The sequence below is a fragment of the Pseudophryne corroboree genome, chromosome 6, assembly GCF_028390025.1.
Source record: "Pseudophryne corroboree isolate aPseCor3 chromosome 6, aPseCor3.hap2, whole genome shotgun sequence".
Lineage (NCBI taxonomy): Eukaryota > Metazoa > Chordata > Amphibia > Anura > Myobatrachidae > Pseudophryne > Pseudophryne corroboree.
Genome location: NC_086449.1, coordinates 383,911,689 through 383,933,300, shown reverse-complemented (window position 1 = coordinate 383,933,300; position 21,612 = coordinate 383,911,689). Strand labels below are relative to the sequence as shown.

The window sequence follows — 21,612 nt, the reverse complement described above, 5'->3', positions numbered from 1 at the left end:
CCCTCTCTGTTTTAACCCTGTTTCTGTAGTGCAGTGCAGGGGAGAGCCTGGGAGCCTTCCCTCCAGCCTTTCTGTGAGGGAAAATGGCGCTGTGTGCTGAGGAGATAGGCCCCGCCCCTTTTTCGGCGGCCTCGTCTCCCGCTCTTAACGGATTCTGGCAGGGGTTAAATATCTCCATATAGCCCCCGGAGGCTATATGTGAGGTATTTTTAGCCAAAAAAGGTTTTCATTTGCCTCCCAGGGCGCCCCCCTCCCAGCGCCCTGCACCCTCAGTGACTGCCGTGTGAAGTGTGCTGAGAGGAAAATGGCGCACAGCTGCAGTGCTGTGCGCTACCTTAAGAAGACTGAGGAGTCTTCTGCCGCCGATTCTGGACCTCTTCTCGTTTCAGCATCTGCAAGGGGGCCGGCGGCGAGGCTCCGGTGACCATCCAGGCTGTACCTGTGATCGTCCCTCTGGAGCTAATGTCCAGTAGCCAAGAAGCCAATCCATCCTGCACGCAGGTGAGTTCACTTCTTCTCCCCTAAGTCCCTCGTTGCAGTGATCCTGTTGCCAGCAGGACTCACTGTAAAATAAAAAACCTAAGCTAAACTTTTCTAAGCAGCTCTTTAGGAGAGCCACCTAGATTGCACCCTTCTCGGCCGGGCACAAAAATCTAACTGAGGCTTGGAGGAGGGTCATAGGGGGAGGAGCCAGTGCACACCACCTGATCCTAAAGCTTTACTTTTTGTGCCCTGTCTCCTGCGGAGCCGCTATTCCCCATGGTCCTTTCAGGAACCCCAGCATCCACTAGGACGATAGAGAAAGTAATTTTAGTAAAATTTGGCTTGCTAAATAGGCCCCTACATGTCCTGCAGGGATATATACTGTGCTGTATGTTATGTAATATTAAAATGTATTTTATGACATAAAAAAATGCTTGCTAGCGCTCCCGTAAAATGTCCGGGAAACTCTAAAATTTGAGGGAGACCTCCTGTGCTTCTGAAAAAGCAGGGCATCCATCACACCTCATGGTAGCGTCTAGTTACCCTTCGTGGAGAAGACCTTTCCCATAAGCCCCCGGGTCCATGTCACAAACTATTTGGAATAGTAACCTGTGGCAAGCGAAGTGAGACACCGAGCCCGAAGTGTGGCGAGCGTACAATGGTGCAGAGATAAAACTAAAAAGCCCCAAATGAACGGAGAATAGATAAAACATTTAAGTGCTATAAGGGCATAAGTTGTCTACTGCCCTCTCATGCTGTCACTTCCTGGTCCTGATCAGGAAGGGAACGTAGGGCCTAATTCAGACCTGATCGCTAGCAAGCAATTTCTGCACCGCCTACAGGGGGAGTGTATTTTAGCTGTACGTATGTGTAGCAGAGCTGTACAAACAGATTTTGTGCAGTCTCTGCGCAGCCCTGGACTTATTCAGCCGCTGTGATCACATCAGCCTGTCCAAGACCGGAATTTACGTCCGAAACCCTCCCTGCAAACGCATGGACAGGGCCGGCTCCAGGCCTACTAGCACCCTGAGCGAAAACATGTAAAAGCGCCCCCCCCCCTTTTTCCAGGAAAAGTGGGTGTGGCCTCTTGGAAAGTGGGCGTGGCCTCATAACTTCATATTATTAGACTATAAATGAATGTTTTCACACCCCCTCTACGCACACAATTAGCAGCCTTACACATAACAGCCACAGTAGTGTTCCTTATACACAATGTCTCCAGTATAGTGTCAGATACACATAATGTCTCCAGTATAGTGCCAGATACACAATGTGCAGTGCCAGATAGACATGATATGCCCCCCAGCAGTGCCAGCTACACACAATATGCCCCCCAGCAGTGCCAGCTACACGATAGTGTTCACTTTTTAGGGCAGGGAGGGCACATTTTTAAGTTAGGAGGGCAAAATGATGTACATACTGTAATGCTTGTTGCTCATCTACCTACATGGTAAAGCATGGACAAAAATTTAGGGGCGTTGCTTCGTGGGGAAGGTGCGTGGCCACATAATAGTGGCAATTCGCATTACACCACACAGTAGTGCAGTTAATACACAATGCACCAGGTAGAACCTCCGAGACACTTTGCGCCAGGCAGAGCACGTTAGACACTTTGCGCTAGGCAGAGCACGTTAGACACTTTGCGCCAGGCAGAGCACGTTAGACACTTTGTGCCAGGCAGAGCACGTTAGACACTTTGCGCCAGGCAGAGCACGTTAGACACATTGCCTAGCCACAAACGCCTAGTGGGAACACTAAATGATATGCTCCCCAGCCGTGCCAGCTACACATGACATGCCCCCCAGCAGTGCCAGCAACACATGACATGCCCCCCAGCAATGCCAGATACATAAATGGCCACACAGTGCCAGATATGTAGATACAGAAAAGCCCCCACAGTGCCAGATAAATGCCCCCACAGTGCATGATAAATGCCCCCACAGTGCCAGATAAAAGCCCCCACAGTGCCAGATACAGAAGAGCCCCCACAGTGCCAGATAAATGTCCCCACAGTGCCAGATAAATGCCCCCACAGTGCCAGATAAATGTCCCCACAGTGCCAGATAAATGCCCCCACAGTGCCAGATAAATGCCCCCACAGTGCCAGATAAATGCCCCCACAATGCCAGATAAATGTCCCCACAGTGCCAGATAAATGCCCACAGTGCCAGATAAATGCCCCCACAGTGCCAGATAAATGCCCCCACTGTGCCATAAATGCCCACACTGTGCCAGAAATGCCCCCAGTGTGCCAGAAATGCCCCCAGTGTGCCAAATACATAAATGCCCCCACAGAGCCAGATATGCCCCCACAGAGCCAGATATGCCCCCACAGAGCCAGAAATGTACCAGAAATGCCCCCAGTGTGCCAGATAAATGCCCCCAGTGTGCCAGATAAATGCCCCCAGTGTGCCAGATATGCCCCCACAGTGCCAGATATGCCCCCACAGAGCCAGAAATGCCCCCACAGTGCCAGATATGCCCCCCACAGTGCCAGATATGCCCCCCACAGTGCCAGATATGCCCCGTGTGCCAGATATGCCCCCACAGTGCCTGATATGCCCCCACAGTGCCAGATAAATGCCCCCACAGTGCCAGATAAATGCCCCCAGTATGCCAGATAAATGCCCCCAGTGTGCCAGATAAATGCCCCCAGTGTGCCAGATATGCCCCCACAGTGCTAGATATGCCCTTACAGAGCCAGAAATGCCCCCACAGTGCCAGAAATGCCCCCCAGTGTGCCAGATATGCCCCCAGTGTGCCAGATAAAAGCCCCCACAGTGCCAGATACAGAAGAGCCCCCACAGTGCCAGATAAATGCCCCCACAGAGCCAGATAAATGCCCCCACAGTGCCAGATAAATGCCCCCACAGTGCCAGATAAATGTCCCCACAGTGCCAGATAAATGCCCCCACAGTGCCAGATAAATGCCCCCACAATGCCAGATAAATGTCCCCACAGTGCCAGATAAATGCCCACAGTGCCAGATAAATGCCCCCACAGTGCCAGATAAATGCCCCCACTGTGCCAGAAATGCCCCCACTGTGCCAGAAATGCCCCCAGTGTGCCAGAAATGGCCCCAGTGTGCCAAATACATAAATGCCCCCACAGAGCCAGATATGCCCCCACAGAGCCAGATATGCCCCCACAGAGCCAGAAATGTACCAGAAATGCCCCGTGTGCCAGATAAATGCCCCCAGTGTGCCATATAAATGCCCCCAGTGTGCCAGACATGCCCCCACAGTGCCAGATATGCCCCCACAGAGCCAGAAATGCCCCCACAGTGCCAGATATGCCCCCCACAGTGCCAGATATGCCCCCACAGTGCCAGATAAATGCCCCCACAGTGTCAGATAAATGCCCCCCAGTATGCCAGATAAATGCCCCCAGTGTGCCAGATAAATGCCCCCAGTGTGCCAGATATGCCCCCACAGTGCTAGATATGCCCTTACAGAGCCAGAAATGCCCCCACAGTGCCAGAAATGCCCCCCAGTGTGCCAGATATGCCCCCAGTGTGCCAGATATGCCCCCAGTGTGCCAGATCTGCCCCCAGTGTGCCAGAAATGCCCCCAGTGTGCCAAAAATGCCCCCACGGTGCCAGATATGCCCCCACAGTACCAGATTAATTCCCCCCCAATACCTGCGGCGCTGAGAGGGGGAGGAGTACTGCTGAGCCTGTCCGAGTGCGGGAGTGCGGCCGGGCGAGTGCGGGTCCGGGTCCAGGTGCGGGCGGCCACTTGTGTGCGCTATGCGCGCTGCCGGCGTTTGACGTTAGACACCGGCGCCGCGCAGCGCGCATAGCGCACACACGGCCGGGCCAATGCTGCACGGGGCCGGCTCCAGCTTTGAATATGGCGGCGCCAGCGCGCGGCGCCCATTAAGGGTGGCGCCCTGCGCGGCCGCTCTATTCGAACATGCCTAGAGCCGGCCCTGCGCATGGACATGCCTGCGTTTTTCCAGACACTCCCTGAAAACAGTCAGTTGACACCGACAAATGCCTTCTTCCTGTCAATCTCCTTGCGATCGCCCGTGTGAACGGATCCTTCGCACAAACCCATTGCTGAGCGGCAATCCGCTTTGTAGCCGTGTGACACACCTGTGCATTGTGGTGCATGCACATGCGCAGTTTGGACCTGATCGCTCCCCGCTGTGCTAAAACGCACAGCAGCGATCAGCTCTGAATTACCCCCATAGACACAACCCTAGTGAAATAATAAGATTTTAAACCTACCGGTAAATCTTTTTCTCCTAGTCCGTAGAGGATGCTGGGGACTCCGTAAGGACCATGGGGTATAGATGGGCATCGCAGGAGACATGGGCACTCTAAAGACTTTAGAATGGGTGTGCACTGGCTCCTCCCTCTATGCCCCTCCTCCAGACCTCAGTTAGAGAAACTGTGCCCAGAGGAGACGGACAGTACGAGGAAAGGATTTTTGTTAATCTAAGGGCAAGATTCATACCAGCCCACACCATCCACACCGTATAACCTGGAATATAGGCAACCAGTTAACAGTATGAACAAAACAACATCAGCCAACGACTGAACTTAACTGTAACATAACCCTTATGTAAGCAACAACTATATACAAGTCTTGCAGAAATATGTCCGCACTGGGACGGGCGCCCAGCATCCTCTACGGACTAGGAGAAAAAGATTTAACGGTAGGTTTAAAATCTTATTTTCTCTTACGTCCTAGAGGATGCTGGGGACTCCATAAGGACCATGGGGATTATACCAAAGCTCCAGACCGGGCGGGAGAGTGCGGATGACTCTGCAGCACCGATTGAGCAAACATGAGGTCCTCATCACCCAGGGTATCAAACTTGTAGAATTTTGCAAAAGTGTTTGTACCCGACCAAGTAGCTGCTCGGCAAAGCTGTAAAGCCGAGACGCCTCGGGCAGCCGCCCAAGAAGGGCCCACCTTCCTAGTGGAATGGGCCTTTATCGAATTTGTTAACGGCAATCCAGCCGTAGAATGAGCCTGCTGAATCGTGTTACAGATCCAGCGAGCAACAGTCTGATTAGAAGCAGGAGCGCCAACCTTGTTGGCTGCATACAGGACAAACAGTGCCTCTCAATATTGATTCTCAATATTTTTGAGATGAGAGGAAGAGGAGGGAACACATAGACCGACTGAAACACCCATGGTGTCACCAGGGTGTTTACTGCTACTGTATGAGGGTTCCTTGACCTGGCACAATACCTCCGAAGCTTCTTGTTGAGGCGTGACGCCATCATGTCTATTTGAGGAAGTCCCCAAAGACTTGTTATCTCTGCAAAAACTTCCTGATAAAGTCTCCACTCTCCTGGATGGAGATCGTGTCTGCTGAGGAAGACTGCTTCCCAGTTGTCCACTCCCGGAATGAAGACTGCTGACAGAGCGCTTACGTGATTTTCCGCCCAGCGAAGAATCCTGGTGGCTTCTGCCATTGCCACTCTGCTCCTTGTCCCGCCTTGGCGGTTTACATGAGCCACGGCTGTGACGTTGTCCGATTGAATCAGAACCGGTAGGTCGCAAAGAAGATTCTCCGCTTGTCGTAGGCCGTTGTATATGGCCATTAATTCCAGTATGTTGATATATAGACAAGCCTCCTGGCTTGACCATAGGCCCTGAAAGTTTCTTCCTAGTGTGACTGCTCCCCATCCTCGGAGGCTCGCGTCTGTGGTCACCAGAACCCAGTCTTGAATGCCGAACCTGCGACCCTCTAGAACAGGCCTGGCCAACCTGTGGCTCTCCAGATGTTGTGAAACTACAAATCCCAGCATTCCCTGCCTCAGTTCTAGCATTCCCTAATAGCAAAACCGTGGCAAAGCGTGATGGGACTTGTAGTTTTACAACATCTGGAGAGCCACAGGTTGGCCAGGCCTGCTCTAGAAGGTGAGTACTCTGCAGCCACCACAGGAGAGACACCCTGGCCCTGGGGGACAGGCTTATTTTCTGATGAATTTGAAGATGGGACCCGGACCACTTGTCCAGAAGGTCCCACTGAAATGTCCTTGCATGAAACCGGCCGAAGGGGATGGCCTCGTAGGTCGCCACCATTTTTCCCAGTACTCGAGTGCATTGATGGACTGACACTCTTGTCGGTTTTAACAGGTCTCTGACCATGTTCTGGAGTTCCTGGTCTTTTTCCATTGGGAGAAAAACCCTCTTTTGTTCCGTGTCCAGAATCATGCCTAAGAAAGATAGCCGAGTCGTTGGAACCAACTGTGACTTTGGTAGATTTAGAATCCAGCCATGTTGCTGCAGCACTCTCAGGGAGAGCGACACGCTTTTCAGCAACGGATCTCTCAATCTCGCTTTTATCAGGAGATCGTCCAAATACGGGATAATTGTGACTCCCTGCCTGCGCAGGAGCACCATCATTTCCGCCATTACCTTGGTGAAAATCCTCGGGGCCGTGGAAGCCCAAACGGCAATGTCTGAAACTGGTAATGACAGTCCTGTACAGCGAATCTCAGGTATGCCTGATGAGGGAGATATATGGGGACATGAAGGTATGCATCCTTTATGTCCAGTGACACCATAAAATCCCCCCGTTCCAGGCTGGAGATAACCGCCCGGAGCGATTCCATCTTGAATTTGAACTTTTTCAAGTACAGGTTTAGGGATTTTAGATTTAGAATGGGCCTGACCAAGCCATCCGGTTTCGGGACCACAAACAGGGTTGAATAGTACCCCTTCCCCTGTTGAACTAGGGGAACCTCGACAACCACATGTTGTTGACACAGTTTTTGCATCTAAAACTATCTCCCTTTCTGGGGAAGAAGCTGGTAACGCCGATTTGAAAACTGGCGAGGAGGCACGTCTTCGAATTCCAGCTTGTATCCCTGGGATACAATTTCCATTGCCCAAGGATCCACGTCTGACTGAACCCAGATGTGGCTGAAGAGTCGAAGACGTGCACCCACCGGCGCGGAATCCCTCAGTGGAGCCCCAGCGTCATGCGGTGTACTTAGTAGAAGCCGGGGAGGACTTCTGCTCCTGGGAACTAGCCGTAGCAGGCATACTTTTCCCTCTACCCTTACCTTTGGCGAGGAAGGAAGAGCCCCGACCTCTTCTGGACTTATACGGCCGAAAGGACTGCATCTGATATTGAGGTGTTTTCTTTTGCTGTGGGGGAACATAAGGTAAAAAGGTAGATTTACCCGCGGTAGCTTTGGAAACCAGGTCCGCGAGACCTTCACCAAATAAAACCTCACCCTTGTAAGGCAAAACTTCCATATGCCTCTTTGAGTCAGCATCACCCGTCCATTGGCGGGTCCACAGGGCACGCCTAGCAGAAATCGCCATGGCGTTGGCTCTCGAACCTAGCAGCCCAACGTCTCTCTGAGCGTCTCTCATATATAAGACTGCGTCCTTAATGTGACCTAAGGTCAATAAAATGGTATCTCTATCTAGGGTATCAATGTCAGCTGACAAGGTATCTGTCCAAGCTGCTACAGCGCTACAAACCCAAGCCAACGCTATTGCCGGTCTGAGCAAAGCACCCGTATGTGTATATATTGATTTTAAAGTAGTTTCCTGTCTGCGATCCGCAGGATCCTTGAGGGCTGCCGTGTCTGGAGACGGTAGCGCCACCTTCTTGGACAAGCGCGTTAAAGCCTTGTCCACCCTGGGCGATGATTCCCACCGTACCCTGTCCTGTGCAGGGAAAGGATACGCCATAAGAATCCTCTTGGGAATCTGCAGTTTTTTGTCTGGAGTTTCCCAAGCTTTTTCAAATAACGCGTTCAGCTCATGAGATGGGGGAAAGGTTACCTCAGGTTTCTTTTCCTTAAACATGAATACCCTCGTTTCAGGGACAGAGGGGTCATCTGTGATATGCTAAACATCTTTTATTGCAATAATCATATAATGAATACTTTTAGCCACCCTTGGGTGTAACCTCGCATCATTGTAGTCGACACTGGAGTCAGAATCCGTGTCGCTACTTGGGACAAGGGACGTTTCTGAGACCCTGAAGGGCCCTGTGACACAGTTAAAGCCATGGATTGACTCCCTGTTTTATCCCTGGACTCTGCTTTGTCCAATCTCTTATGTAATAAAGACACATTTGCATTTAAAACATTCCACATATCCAACCAATCAGGTGTCGGCGTTGCCGATGGAGACACCCCAATCATCTGCTCCACCTCCTCCTTAGATGAGCCTTCCGCTTCAGACATGCCAACACACACGTACCGACACCCCAACACACTCAGGGATAAATCTATATGGAGACAGTCCCCCAATAAGGCCCTTTGGAGAGACAGAGAGAGAGTATGCCAGCACACACCCAGCGCCACCTGACACTGGAATAAAATCTCAGCCAGTACAGCACTTTTATATAAATACATATATATACACTCACTGCGCCAATTAAATGTGCCCCCCCCCCTCTTCTTTGCCCTCTGTAACCGTGTTCAGCAGGGGAGAGTCCGGGGAGCCAGCTTCTCTGCAATGTGTTGTGGAGAAAATGGCGCTGGTTAGTGCTGGAGGATCAAGCTCCGCCCCCTCCACGGCGGGCTTCAGTCCCGCTCAAATTATTTATACTGGCGGGGGTTTATTAATATACTGCCTCCGCAGTATCTACCCTAAATGCCAGTGTCCCTTGAGGCTTATATTGCTGCCCAGGGTGCCCCCCCTGCGCCCTGCACCCTTACAGTGCCCGCTGTGTGTGTATGTGTGGGAGCAATGGCGCGCAGTGTTACCGATGCGCGTTACCTCAGTGAAGATCTGAAGTCTTCTGCCGCCTTTGAAGTCTTCTTTTCTTCTTAATACTCACCCGGCTTCTATCTTCCGGCTCTGTGAGGAGGATGGCGGCGCGGCTACGGGACGAACGGCGAGGGTGAGACCTGCGTCCCGACCAAATGGAGCTAGTGGTGTCAAGTAGCCTAAGAAGCAGAGCCTATAATTTAAGTAGGTCTGCTTCTGTCCCCTCAGTCCCACGATGCAGGGAGCCTGTTGCCAGCAGTGCTCCCTGAAAATAAAAAACCTAACAAAAAGTCTTTTTTCAGAGAAACTCAGGAGAGCTCCCCTGCAGTGCACCCAGTCTCCTCTGGGCACAGGATCTAACTGAGGTCTGGAGGAGGGGCATAGAGGGAGGAGCCAGTGCACACCCATTCTAAAGTCTTTAGAGTGCCCATGTCTCCTGCGGAGCCCGTCTATACCCCATGGTCCTTACAGAGTCCCAGGACGTTTGAGAAATGCAGATTAACAGTATCAGCAGAACTTGCAGTTAGTAATGGTAATGTAGACGGAGAAAAATACGGGAATACTGTGTCAACGGCAATGTCAGTCTCTATCTATAGTAAAGAAGTTCTATACTTATTCGGCATTAAATGCTAAATTCTGGTTTGGATAGCAAATTGCCAGGAGAGAAGGGATGAAGCTGGGGTACATTATAACACCAAGCACTTAATTCATGGGTGTTTTAAGAGAGGAGGAGACCGGTGTGCTGCCTCCTCCGTTCAGGCCCCATCCTCTCTGCCGCTATAGAGTCTGAGCACTAGAGTGCTCAGACTCTACTGCGCATGCACAGCTCTCCGGGAAAATGGTGCAGCGGCCATTTTCCCAGTGACTTCTCTACTGCGCATGCGCAGAACTCCGTGAAAATGCACCATTTTTGCGGGGTTTTAACAGTGCCAGTGAGGTCGGCACAGGACTCCAGACGGCTGAGTTTAAATAAAAATAGGTGCGGTGTGGGCCCTCCTGGACTCAGGGGCCCGTGTGCACCGCACACAATGCCCAGTGACCTGATTGGCTGTATGCAGCCATGCTTTTACTTTACTGAGTGCTCCTTATTTTGATAGCTCTCCTGGTCAAAGGCTGTCAGAATAACTGTTTCAATGTGTATATCCGTCTTGTCGTGATGGCAGCATACTTTCGCCAGTGCTTATATTGGAAAAAAGTCATTTTAAAGGTGACCTAATTACCATATATAAATAGATTCCAAGAGAATGCAAATATTTGCATAATGAACTTTTCATACAAGAACTGTGCAGGTGACAAGAGGACATCCACTACAACTAGAGGAAAGACAGTTACACCATATTCATTCTCTACCAAGGGAGGTAGTCATGACGGTTTCCTTAATTGGATTTAAAAATGGATTTGATGCCTTTCATACAAGATGTGGTATCTCTAGCTCTTGTTAATAGATATCATTATTGGGATGATTGATTCAAGGAATTAATCAGAATGCCATTTATGGGGTCAGGACATTTTATTCCACCTATGAGATTATATTGGCAGCTTTGTCTCTGGGGCTTTGTTTAGCCTTTCTCTAGAACAACACAGCTATAAGTTAGAAAAGGTTGAACGTGATGGACGTGTGCGTTGCACAGATAATTAGGAACATCTAGTGAGTGATACTTAAGGGAACTGAAAGTGTATGAACATTATATGAGTAATGAAGTGAGTGTTCAGGGGGAAACAATAGAAAACAAAAGAGGTACAGCCAGTCTTCTGCTTGGACTGTGTATGCTATAGCTCAGTGATGGCAAACCTTGACACTCCAGCTGTTGTTGAACTACACATCCCAGCATGCCCTGCATCAGTTTTAGCATGGCCAAATAGCAAAACTGATGCAGGGCATGCTGGGATGTGTAGTTCAACAACAGCTGGAGTGTCAAGGTTAGCCATCACTAGCTCATAGGTCTGCAAACTCGGTCCTCATTACCCCACACCATGCATGTTTTGCAGGTAACCCAGCAGGTGCCCAGGTGTATTAATTACTCACAGACACATTTTAAAAGGTCCGTAGGTGGAGTTAATTATTTCACTTGTGATTCTGTGAGGAGACCTGCAAAACATGCACCGTGTGGGGTAATGAGGACCGAGTTTGCAGACCTATGCTATAGCTGATGTTCATGCAAGTGAGCGATTATCATCAGACAAATGCCGTGATTGCACTGCGCATGCGGGGAGGTGCCGATGCGATTCTGCTCGCAATTAGGATTTCATCACAAAGTGACTGACAGGAAGTGACCGTTTGGAGGTGTAACGGAGACAGGCTGCAAAAGCACAGGCGTGTCATGGCTGTTTTCGGGGCATGTATCTGCCATCAGCTGCAAGGTTATACGTACTAAAACACGGTGCCTGTGTCACTACTGCCATGTCCAGTCTGCACAACCATAGGGCTACCCTTAATCTCGATGTTCCTAGTTTTTGCATATGGACTGCTAATGTGTACGCAATTGCGAATGAGTCTACAATGGCTCCAGTGGGTGTCTGTTTTAATTTCTGGATTGGCAGCTTCACTTGCTAACATTAGCAGCTCCGTAGTCTGGAAAATTAAAATTGCAATTGTGTGCAACTCTGAATCAGGCCGTTTGAGAGGAGAGGGCCACTGTGCAGGCTCCGTGTGGCCCCCCTCCTCTCAGGCACCGGCCACAGCGCTGTAGGCTTTGTGCCAGAGTCTACTGTGCATGTGAAGGTTTCCGGGAACATGGCGCCCATGCCTTATTCCCGGGGACATCTCTACCAGGGACATGAGGTGAGGTAAAAGGCTGGGGAGGCACTGGATAGTACCAGAGCTAGATTTGCACACACTATATGAGCCCAAGGGTTCATGTGGGCATTATACAGAGACGCAGCAGTACATAGTGCTGGAAATTTGGTGAGTTTTGATCAGTGATGTGCGGAAAAGGTAGGCAGGGGAAACCCTGCCTCACCTATCATCAGGGCTGTCCCGTGGCTAAATTTTTGGTAAGCTAATATATACTTCAGCACCTTACCCCCAGGGACTTTTGCGCGTGCAGCAGGCACGCATCTAAAAAAATTATGGGGGCATGGTCTCACGGGAAAAGCCCAGTTGTAGTGCCCCTTACACATTTTAGCCACTGTAGAAAAGCACCTGCCCACACTGCCAAAAGTACCAAAACCTGGTTCAATGACCGTGGGATTACTGTGCTGGATTGGCCAGCAAACTCGCCTGACCTGAATCCCATAGAGAATCTACTGGGCATTGCCAAGAGAAAGATGAGAGACATGAGACTGAACAATGCAGAAGAGCTGAAGGCCACTATTGAAGCATCCTGGTCTTCCATAACACCTCAGCAGTGCCACAGGCTGATAGAATCTATGCCACGCTGCATTGAGGCAGTAATTCATGCAAAAGGGGCCTAAACCAAGTACTGAGTACATATGCATGAGTATACTTTTCAGAGGGTCGACATTTCTGTATATAAAATCCTGTTTTTATTGATTTCATGTAATATTCTAATTTTCTGAGATTTTGGATTTGGGGTTTTCTTAAACTGTAAGCCACAATCATCAAAATTATTACAAATAAAGGCATGAAATATCGCACCTTGCATGTAATGAGTCTATATAATATATGAGTTTCACCTTTTAAGTTGAATTACTGAAATAAATGAACTTTTGCACGATATTCTAATTTTCACCTGTATTAATCTATATGACCTCTGTGCAACCCCTGCCCAGAGACTCACCAAGCAGGCAGTGGTGTTGGCGCCACCGAGCCATATCCGGCAGTGCCCCGCACTACAGTACTATGAAGAATCTCAAAATAAACTAGCCGATCATCATTTAACTGCCTGTACAAACTTTCATGGGCAAATTGCGGCTATAGCTCTTCTGTTGCTGCAATAAGCTGTGATAGAAATTCTCTGCAAACAATGCATACTGTATTTGTATACAGCACCCTAAATATCCTACAGTCCCACAAAGCTTTCAGCTCTGTACATGTGTTCTGCAGCTTACACTTAAATAGCTGACAGTCACAGGCTGAAAGCTAAAACATTCTTACAAAATCACTGTGATGATCTGGATCCTCATGAATCAAATGCGGAAGGAATTTATGCCAGGAAAACATTAATTCGACCCTCCTCCTACACAGCCCTGAAACTTTACAAATAATAACAGTCTTTTATCATCTGACACAGCATACATAACAAAGCCTTCCTCTGCATGCATTGGAAATGTTTTCCTCAGAAATGCACGAAGACAACTGCATTTATTTGTCTTCATTAGGCTACACAACATTTTTAAAAGTGCAGCACTTTCATTCCATTGGTAACCACAAATTGCTATGCAGTTAACACTGACAAATGTTACAGCTATTACAGGAGCGAACAGAATCTTAATTGAGTATGAATTTACAGGCGCAAACAGTAAAGCTTACAGTCTCTTCAGATGGTGCAGTTCAGTAGCATAATAGAGCTAAAGTAACTATGTAATTACATCTAACTGCTTAAAATGTTATAGTATTCACTGGATGTTACCTGAGCAGAAGTAGTGCAGTACTGATACACCACATCAAAATAAACTTTAGTTCTAGAGCTATTAAAGGCACTTAAATCTCAGCACTACAGAACAGTCATGAAGAATTGCAGTCAGTGATTTAACACTTTCTATTCCACATTATATACTGTAATCACTTTACACAAACCAAATCTTTTGATGCAGGACTAGCACGACTATCCTGATTCTCAGATCCCCAAAAAGTTGGCCATGGTTTAGGGTGCTCAACATGCGACCCGCCAGCTGTTGTGTAACTACACATCCCAGTATGCGCTACCACAGTTTTAGCATTCAGGGAATGCTGGGATGTGTAGTCATCCAACAGATGGAGTTTGGAGGGTTGAATGTTGAGCACCCCTGGCACTTTTACTGGGAGCATAGTGAAAAGAAGCAACTGTCCTGACTTTGGGGGTCATTCAGATCTGATCGCTGCTGTGCGTTTTCCCACAGCGAGCAATCAGATCCGAACTTCGTATGCACTGCACTGCACCGGCGTGTTGCACGCCTGCAACGGGCATCGGCGGTCAGCGACGGGATGGTGTGAAGGATCCGTTTGCACCGGCGTACGCAAGGAGATTGACAGGAAGAGGCCGTTTGTGGGTGGTAACTGATCGTTTTAAGGGAGTGTCTGGAAAAATGCAGGCAGGATCGAGCGTTTTCAAGTAGGGTGTCTGACGTCAGCTTCGGTCCCGATCAGCCTGCTCTCATCGTATTGAAAGAGTAAGTCCTGTGCTGCACAGAGACTGCACAAAATCAGTTTGTGCAGCTCTGCTACACAAGCATTCGCACACTTACACAACGAAAAAACACTCCCCCTGTAGGCGGCGACTATCTGATCGCAGGACTGCAAAAATTGCTGCCCAGCGATCAGGTTGAATTACCCCCTTTGTATTGTAGTCTGTACAATCACCACTGCCTATCGTCAACCTGTACCTGCCTGTGTGACAGAAGGATGAACTAGATTTGTACTGCAATTGATATCTTACACCTCTATATATTCGATTGGGGTCAACCACCTTTCAGTCTTTCATGTGTCCTTCATTTTTATTTTTCCTGATATATGCAGTAGTCTATATGTAATTACAGTATCTTTATGATCAGAATATGCAGATTGAGTAAAATCAGGTTACGGTACAGTAGCTTAGGAAATGCAGATATACACACTGGTAAGTATAAGAGACATATAATACATATACTATATATTCTATTGTTAATGCAAGTGCTAGTTTAAGCCACCGCTAGCCAGTCTACACGGGGGCTCTAGCGGGTTCCCCCACAGTAGGGTCCTGTATGCCGTGCCCGCTTTCTGTTGCACCATGAACCGGGTGACCCCCTAGCAGGGCCCCCGGTTTGTACTCACCACAGTCGTCACCTTCAGGCTATTGTTAGGGGTGAAACAAACAGCCTCTCAGGACGGTGGTCTTGCAGCGGGGAAGCAGCTCTGACACCTCGCAAGGCAGGTGACCGTCCCCCTCCTAACTCCCATGGTGCAGGTATGCTGTTACCCAAACAGCATACCGAAAATAATAAAAGTTTAAAAGAAACTGAAGAAAACTCTCTGGAGCTCAGAGATGTGCATCCTCTCCTGAGGGCACTTTTTTCTAAACTGCCTGTGGGAGGGGGCATAGAGCGGAGGAGCCAGCACACCCAGTGAAGAAATTGATGTGCACCGGCTCCTTTGGACCCTGTCTATACCCCATCATACTAAGTCTCCCCAATATCCCTTATGGATGCTAGAGAAAAGTGGTCTAAGAAATGGAAATTTATCCCTTTTCTTCTAGTTGGGTTAATTCCTTTATAATACCATGAATAATATACAGTAGTATCAATGAATACCTCTCATCATAGTCACTGAAGTGTACTACAGTATGTGTTATATATCATGCTATTGGGTATAATACACTCAATACATTATATTTACCCTGAGTGTGCAGTACATGTTGATTATATGTCTGAGATGATTGGTAATCCTGCCTACAGCTGCACAGCTATGTACAGAACAATAAAAGTGTGGAGAAGGTGCTGATGTTTCAAGGCTGTGCCCAGTTACTCCTTAGGTAGGACTTACTGTACATAATAGTGACTATATAAACCCACATCCCAACTTTTATTCTGAGGTACAAATGTTATAAAACAATGTGCAAATCAATGCGGAAAAAGTATATATGAGAAGTGCCCACCACCTGCATGACTCCAGTCTGTAATATGCTTGTAATAAAGTCTACTTGACAATATAGTGAGTGCAATCATGACTGTATCTCTAACTTCTGAACTTTAATTGATCTGTTTGATCTTCTGCACTGTTGTTGTGGCACACCTGAGATGTCTCTGGGGGAAATGGGATGTTATATAGAGATTCTCATTATCCATAGTCATTGTACTTACAGTATGAGTATTGATCTCTTTGCTGTCTAACCTTGACTGTATTATTTGTTTACGCATCCATTGCTGTAACCTCTGACCCTGGTTACCATGGTTACTCATCCTTTCACAGTTTCTCAACCCGTCTACTACAAGGCTGTGACAGGTATTACCCTACAATTCTACCCCAGTCCTCCAGGTTAAGCTCCTTCTTGGTATATCAGTTGTGGGAATAACAAAATAGACACCCAACAATTGCTGTGCTTCATGTATCATCCATGCAATGGTATTATTATTACTCAGATACTACACATTTAAGTCCAACCTCCTTCCATTTTGTCACTTATTATTTGAAATTCTTTAAACTCTTCTGGTTTTCTCCTAAAATAATACTTGGTTTACCCTCATAACTGCTTAAATGAATGGGGGTAAAGGCACATCTGGACTATATTTATCACTTTACAATTTTGTATCTGTCAGACTTTTCATTACATTATTTGAAATGCGTTTAGAAATGACAACTGGAAGGTGCAAATGCATCCCATTAATGTATAGAGATGAGGCCCTGGAGGTCAGCATATCAAGGACCTTAGAGGTGGTGGACAAGAAGTGTTTTTGTGGGGTGAAAAAAACTGCGATTTGTCTACTAACAATTCTGTAAAACAGCCATACTTGACTTTTTCCTCACAGTGAGGTTCATGTAGAGTTGGGCATATGCTTGTTTATTCTCACATAAAATATGCATGTCCATACTATGTACACACAGAAAAAAAGAGGGGAAGATTTATAAAACCTTCTAAAGAGGCCAGATGGGGAAGTTGCAGAAACCAACCAATCACCTTATAGCTATCATTATTTAAGAATGTACTAGATAAATCATAGCTTGCATCTAATTGGTTGCTTGGGCAACTTTCCATTTTCCCTCTTCAGAAGGTTTGATATATCTCTTTCTTACGCTTGAATACATATGTAAATACGTGGTTACATACACTTAAAATTCCCTGCACTTATGGAGAGGTGAAATATGCGTGGGAAGAGAAGCAATTGTTGGCTAAGTACAGTAAGGAGGAGTTTATCCAAATGCAACTCAGGTAGACCTGAACAGAGTCATGGGTGTTTGCTCGCTGGTGCAAAATAAGCACTGATGAGAATGATGATGATGACAATTATTAGCAGCTTCTCATTGGCTGAGTCTGGACTCTCCCCCTGTATATAAGTTATTAATGTGGCTGCTATATTATTTGCAATTGTGGCCCTCTATTCGCAATACTTAATTGATAATTGATATTTGCATTCTGACCATGGCAGTTAAGAATATTTCCGTTTGATTTGTAAAGAGAAAGTCAATAGAAGTTTGTATTTAATTACATTTATTTTCAGGGACGTGCAGTGAAATTTTTCAGGAGGCACTGGTTAGTACCAGAACCAGAATTACACACAATATACATATGAGCCAAATGGTTCATGTGGGCCTTACACACAATGGCAGCAGTATATACTGCTGGAAATTTGGTGAGTTTTGAGCAGAGATGGGCAGAAAGGATAAGCAGCCATAGATTTTTACTCCAGAGATTTGACTATAAAAATTATTAGAATAACACAAAGAAGATATTTTTAACATATTTGTTTTTATTTTTTATATACTTTATACAATCAGACAATAGTATGACAGGAAAGGCTGTGCCTCACCCCACTGCACATCACTGTTTAATTTATGTTTTTACTTCGTATATGATTAAGTTGTATTTTGCATATTAAATGCAGTATTTCATTTATTAATAACACGGGGGGGGGGATTCAATTAAATTAACTATTGAATAACTCCGGGAATGAGTCCCTGAAGCGATTCAATTAGCCACTCGCTCTAACAGCATCACACCCAGTATTTAAGTCGGAGAATGCTGTTTACCGTGACTAAACAGCATTCTTGAGGAGTAGAAACCTGCATCTTCTGGCTTAAGTGCAGGGCGTGATGCGGCTAATTGAATAGCTCCGGGCACTCATGCATAAACCGAATTTCGCCCACTGAACAGACAATAATTATCTATCTTGTGTGTATGATACTTCATAACACACTATTAGATTGTGTTCAAGGTGGGTAATGTGGATTTAGCATTTACTATTAATACAGTGAAGTCAAAACTCAGGTTTGTTTACTTCTGGTTGAAATCAAGCACATCTGCTGCTGATGCAGAGCTGGACCCATCTGGAGATGCGTTTGGCTCAGCATACTCACGTAATTGGGTGTTTTGTTTTTGGCTCATTGTACACCTGCATTTTTTTTATATAAAATGTATCATCTCTACATGAGCCCCAATATTGCTATGCCCCCTAAGTTACCCATAAAGCTAAATTCTACATAAAATTGGTGATAGTGTCCACTTCAAGCAGGGGCTTGGTATTCTGTAATACATGTGAGCTCCAGGCCTGTGGGAATGAAAGGCAAATAAAGGGCTTCAGTGCCTCTGTGTTAGTATTCAACAACACAGATCATTGTGTTAGAAGTAACATCATGTGCTTCCCCTTTCTGTAAACTTTTTTAGAACAAAAGTTATGAAGAAAAATACAGACATTGTTAATAACAGTTTTAGTGCATTAATGAGTCATCTAATAATTTAATTAATGGCTTCCAAGCATTAAATTGGAACAGTTTCTTCTTTTAGCATGTTTCTATTGTTGAATATGTGACATAGAACACAAGCCTTAGGGAAATAATTAGAATCAGGGTGGCTGAAATAATTACATTATATGCTTGCTGGGCTGACCTCCCAAACAGTCACTCTGATTCTTGTATGTCATTTCCTCATTAGTAGAAATAAATTGGATTATGACTTACTATATCTGTACAATGTTACACAAATAATTGATGTATAGAGCTTTAAGCAGGGTTCCCTTTTACTTCGGTCATATACTAGGCTGTACAGTTACAGTACTAGTAGGATAACATTTTGACAATTTATATAATGTAATAATATATCTAAATAATGCAAAAGTATTTCATATACCATATGTTGTATTTTTTTACATAGAAATTGTGATATGAAAGCTTTGCAAAAATCATTGTAGCATTTAGTTATGTAAACAACAATTATAATGCAATCAGTTGTATTGGTTGAAATTATAATTAATTACATTTATTTAAACAGCACCAACATTTTTTTTAGTGCTTTATAATGAAATAAACATTCACTAATATCAGTCCCTATCTTAATATTTTTATTATTCACTATGGTGCTCATTCCGAGTTGTTCGCTCGTTGACGATTTTCGTTATGCTGCGATTTGTTGCTAAATGCGCATGCGCATGGTACGCAGCACGCATGCGCTAAGTTATTTAACACAAAACTTAGTAGATTTGCTGGTGTTCGTACGATGCTTTTCAGTCGCACTGCTGTTCGGCAAATGATTGACAGGAAAGGGGAGTTTCTGGGCGGCAACTCAGCGTTTTTACGGCGTTGGCTAAAAAATGCAGGCGTTTCAGGGAAAAACACAAGAGTGTCTGGAGAAACAGGGGAGTGGCTGGCCAAACGCAGGGCGTGTTTGGACGTCAAACCAGGAACTAAACGGACTGAGCTGATTGCAATCTGTGAGTAGGTCTGGAGCTACTCAGAAACTGCAAAGAATTATTTAGTAGCAGTTTTGCTAATCTTTCGTTCGCAATTCTGCTATGCTAAGATACACTCCCAGAGGGCGGCGGCCTAGCGTGTGCAATGCTGCTAAAAGCAGCTAGCGAGCGAACAACTCGGAATGAGGGCCGATGTCTTAGACGGTAGCTAACTATCCACTTTGGCATCTACCAATAAAACTTGGAACCTGTAATTAGAACATTCCCCTGTAATCACTGGGGAAATGGAGATATATATTTATACGGGATGCATGTAGCATCCCGGCTGTCAGGATGCCGGCGGTCATGTGATCAACGCCAGAATCCCAACACCACTCAGGAGACCAGCGGTAAATCACCGACAGCTGACATCTTGAAGGTGAGTATCGGGGTACAGGTTCATATTTAGGGCCCGAGGAGGGGGGGGGGAGGTTTAGGGTTAAGCACTAGCGGGGTTAGCTCTAGATACCACCCCCAAAGAGTTAGCCATAGCCACCACCACCGAAGGGTATGCCCTAGCCGCCCCCACCCTATGGTTAGGGTAGGGGATCGGGGTAAAAATACCCCCGCCAATGTCGGGATCTTCAATGTCAGGATGCCATGGTTGGTCATGTGACTGCTGGTACTGACTGCCAGCATCCCGATCGCCGGGGTATAGTATGTATTCCGTTTATATAGTCCATAGCTGGTATAGGTAATATCATATGATGACCCACTCACTAAATTATTTTATACATTCATACTTCAAGTACTCAAAAGATGTGAAGAATCTATGTATAAAAGCAGATGTTCAATATCAGTTGCTCCAGCCTAATCTGCCACCCCAAAAGAGCTACACTAAAGGCTGGCAATGTGTCTGCATGACACAATAGCTTCTTATTGATCCATGCGGTGACACAGTCTGCAGTGCTGGGAAGGGGGGGTCATGTGATTTAGTGTTCACTCTAGGATTTTTTTTAGGGCAGGGTGCTGGTCATTGAGGAGGGCACATTTTTATTTTGAAGGGCACATTTTTGATGTGACGCTTTGCGCACAAAGCATAGCGCATATGTTTATAGTTTTTGTACATACATTTTGCCCTTGGTAAATCATATACCCATGCATACATATAAGACATCTAACATCTGTACTGAGAAACATACTGTATATGTCCAGTTTTCTTGAAAGATCGGCTGTAGCAAATACGTAGATAATTATAAATGTCATTTCCAGTGCTGAAGTAGTTATAATCCATATGTGTTATAAAACAGAAAGGTTAAACAGTGGGTTAAAATATATAGGAGAAAAATAAGTCTGTTCTACTAGGGAAATACTGTAAGCAGTACATGCTCACTGCTTACCCTGTTCTTTCCCTCTTTATCAGAGTGCTGTGTTATTTACAGTGCCTTCTCTGCCATCCAGTTGGCTAAGGATAGAAATTGTGTTCCAATTTCAGTGGTGGGCAAGGAGTAGACGACAACATTGTAACATGCACTCTGACTGTTGCATTCTTTATACAAGGGGGCGATTTATGGTCCTGCAGGGTGCACTGAAAAAGGGCAGGGTGCTTTTTCACATTTCAAAAATGGGCAGGGTGCAGCACCCTGCTGAAACAGCCTAGAAGGAACACTATGATTTCTATGTCCTATGGATGTGTGTGGGAGCAGAAGAAACAGTGGCTCCATGGCTCCAGGTTACTCTCAGTGTTCTTGACTACAGACAGAAAATTGTAACTTTCCTAATGGTTATGTAGATTAGCAGATGTAAGATATTTTTTTTAACATAATGAAGAGAGTTTGCTGATGTTTGCACCATGGGGATGGTTGCCAGGGAAGGCTGAGCAAACGACAGATAAGCCTATGGGGGTTATATAGCTGTGAAAGATGCAGTTAAATCTTCTAAACAGTGAGTATTTGATTAGCTTTATATCTGGCTA

The 21,612-nt window shown here is 46.3% G+C and overlaps 1 protein-coding gene and 1 long non-coding RNA gene across 7 annotated transcripts in view; one reads left to right on the top strand and one right to left on the bottom strand.

Moving 5' to 3' along the window:
• Positions 1-21,612, bottom strand: part of PLXNA4 (plexin A4) — a 1,021,577-nt gene that overhangs the window by 832,652 nt on the left and 167,313 nt on the right. The gene's annotated exons all lie outside the window — the stretch shown is intronic.
• The window catches only part of LOC134932395 (uncharacterized), a 40,852-nt gene continuing 35,437 nt past the window's right edge, over positions 16,198-21,612 (top strand). For both annotated transcript variants that reach the window (XR_010179345.1, XR_010179346.1), the window contains exon 1: positions 16,198-16,260. This is a non-coding gene — a long non-coding RNA (uncharacterized LOC134932395). The remainder of the gene's footprint in view (positions 16,261-21,612) is intronic.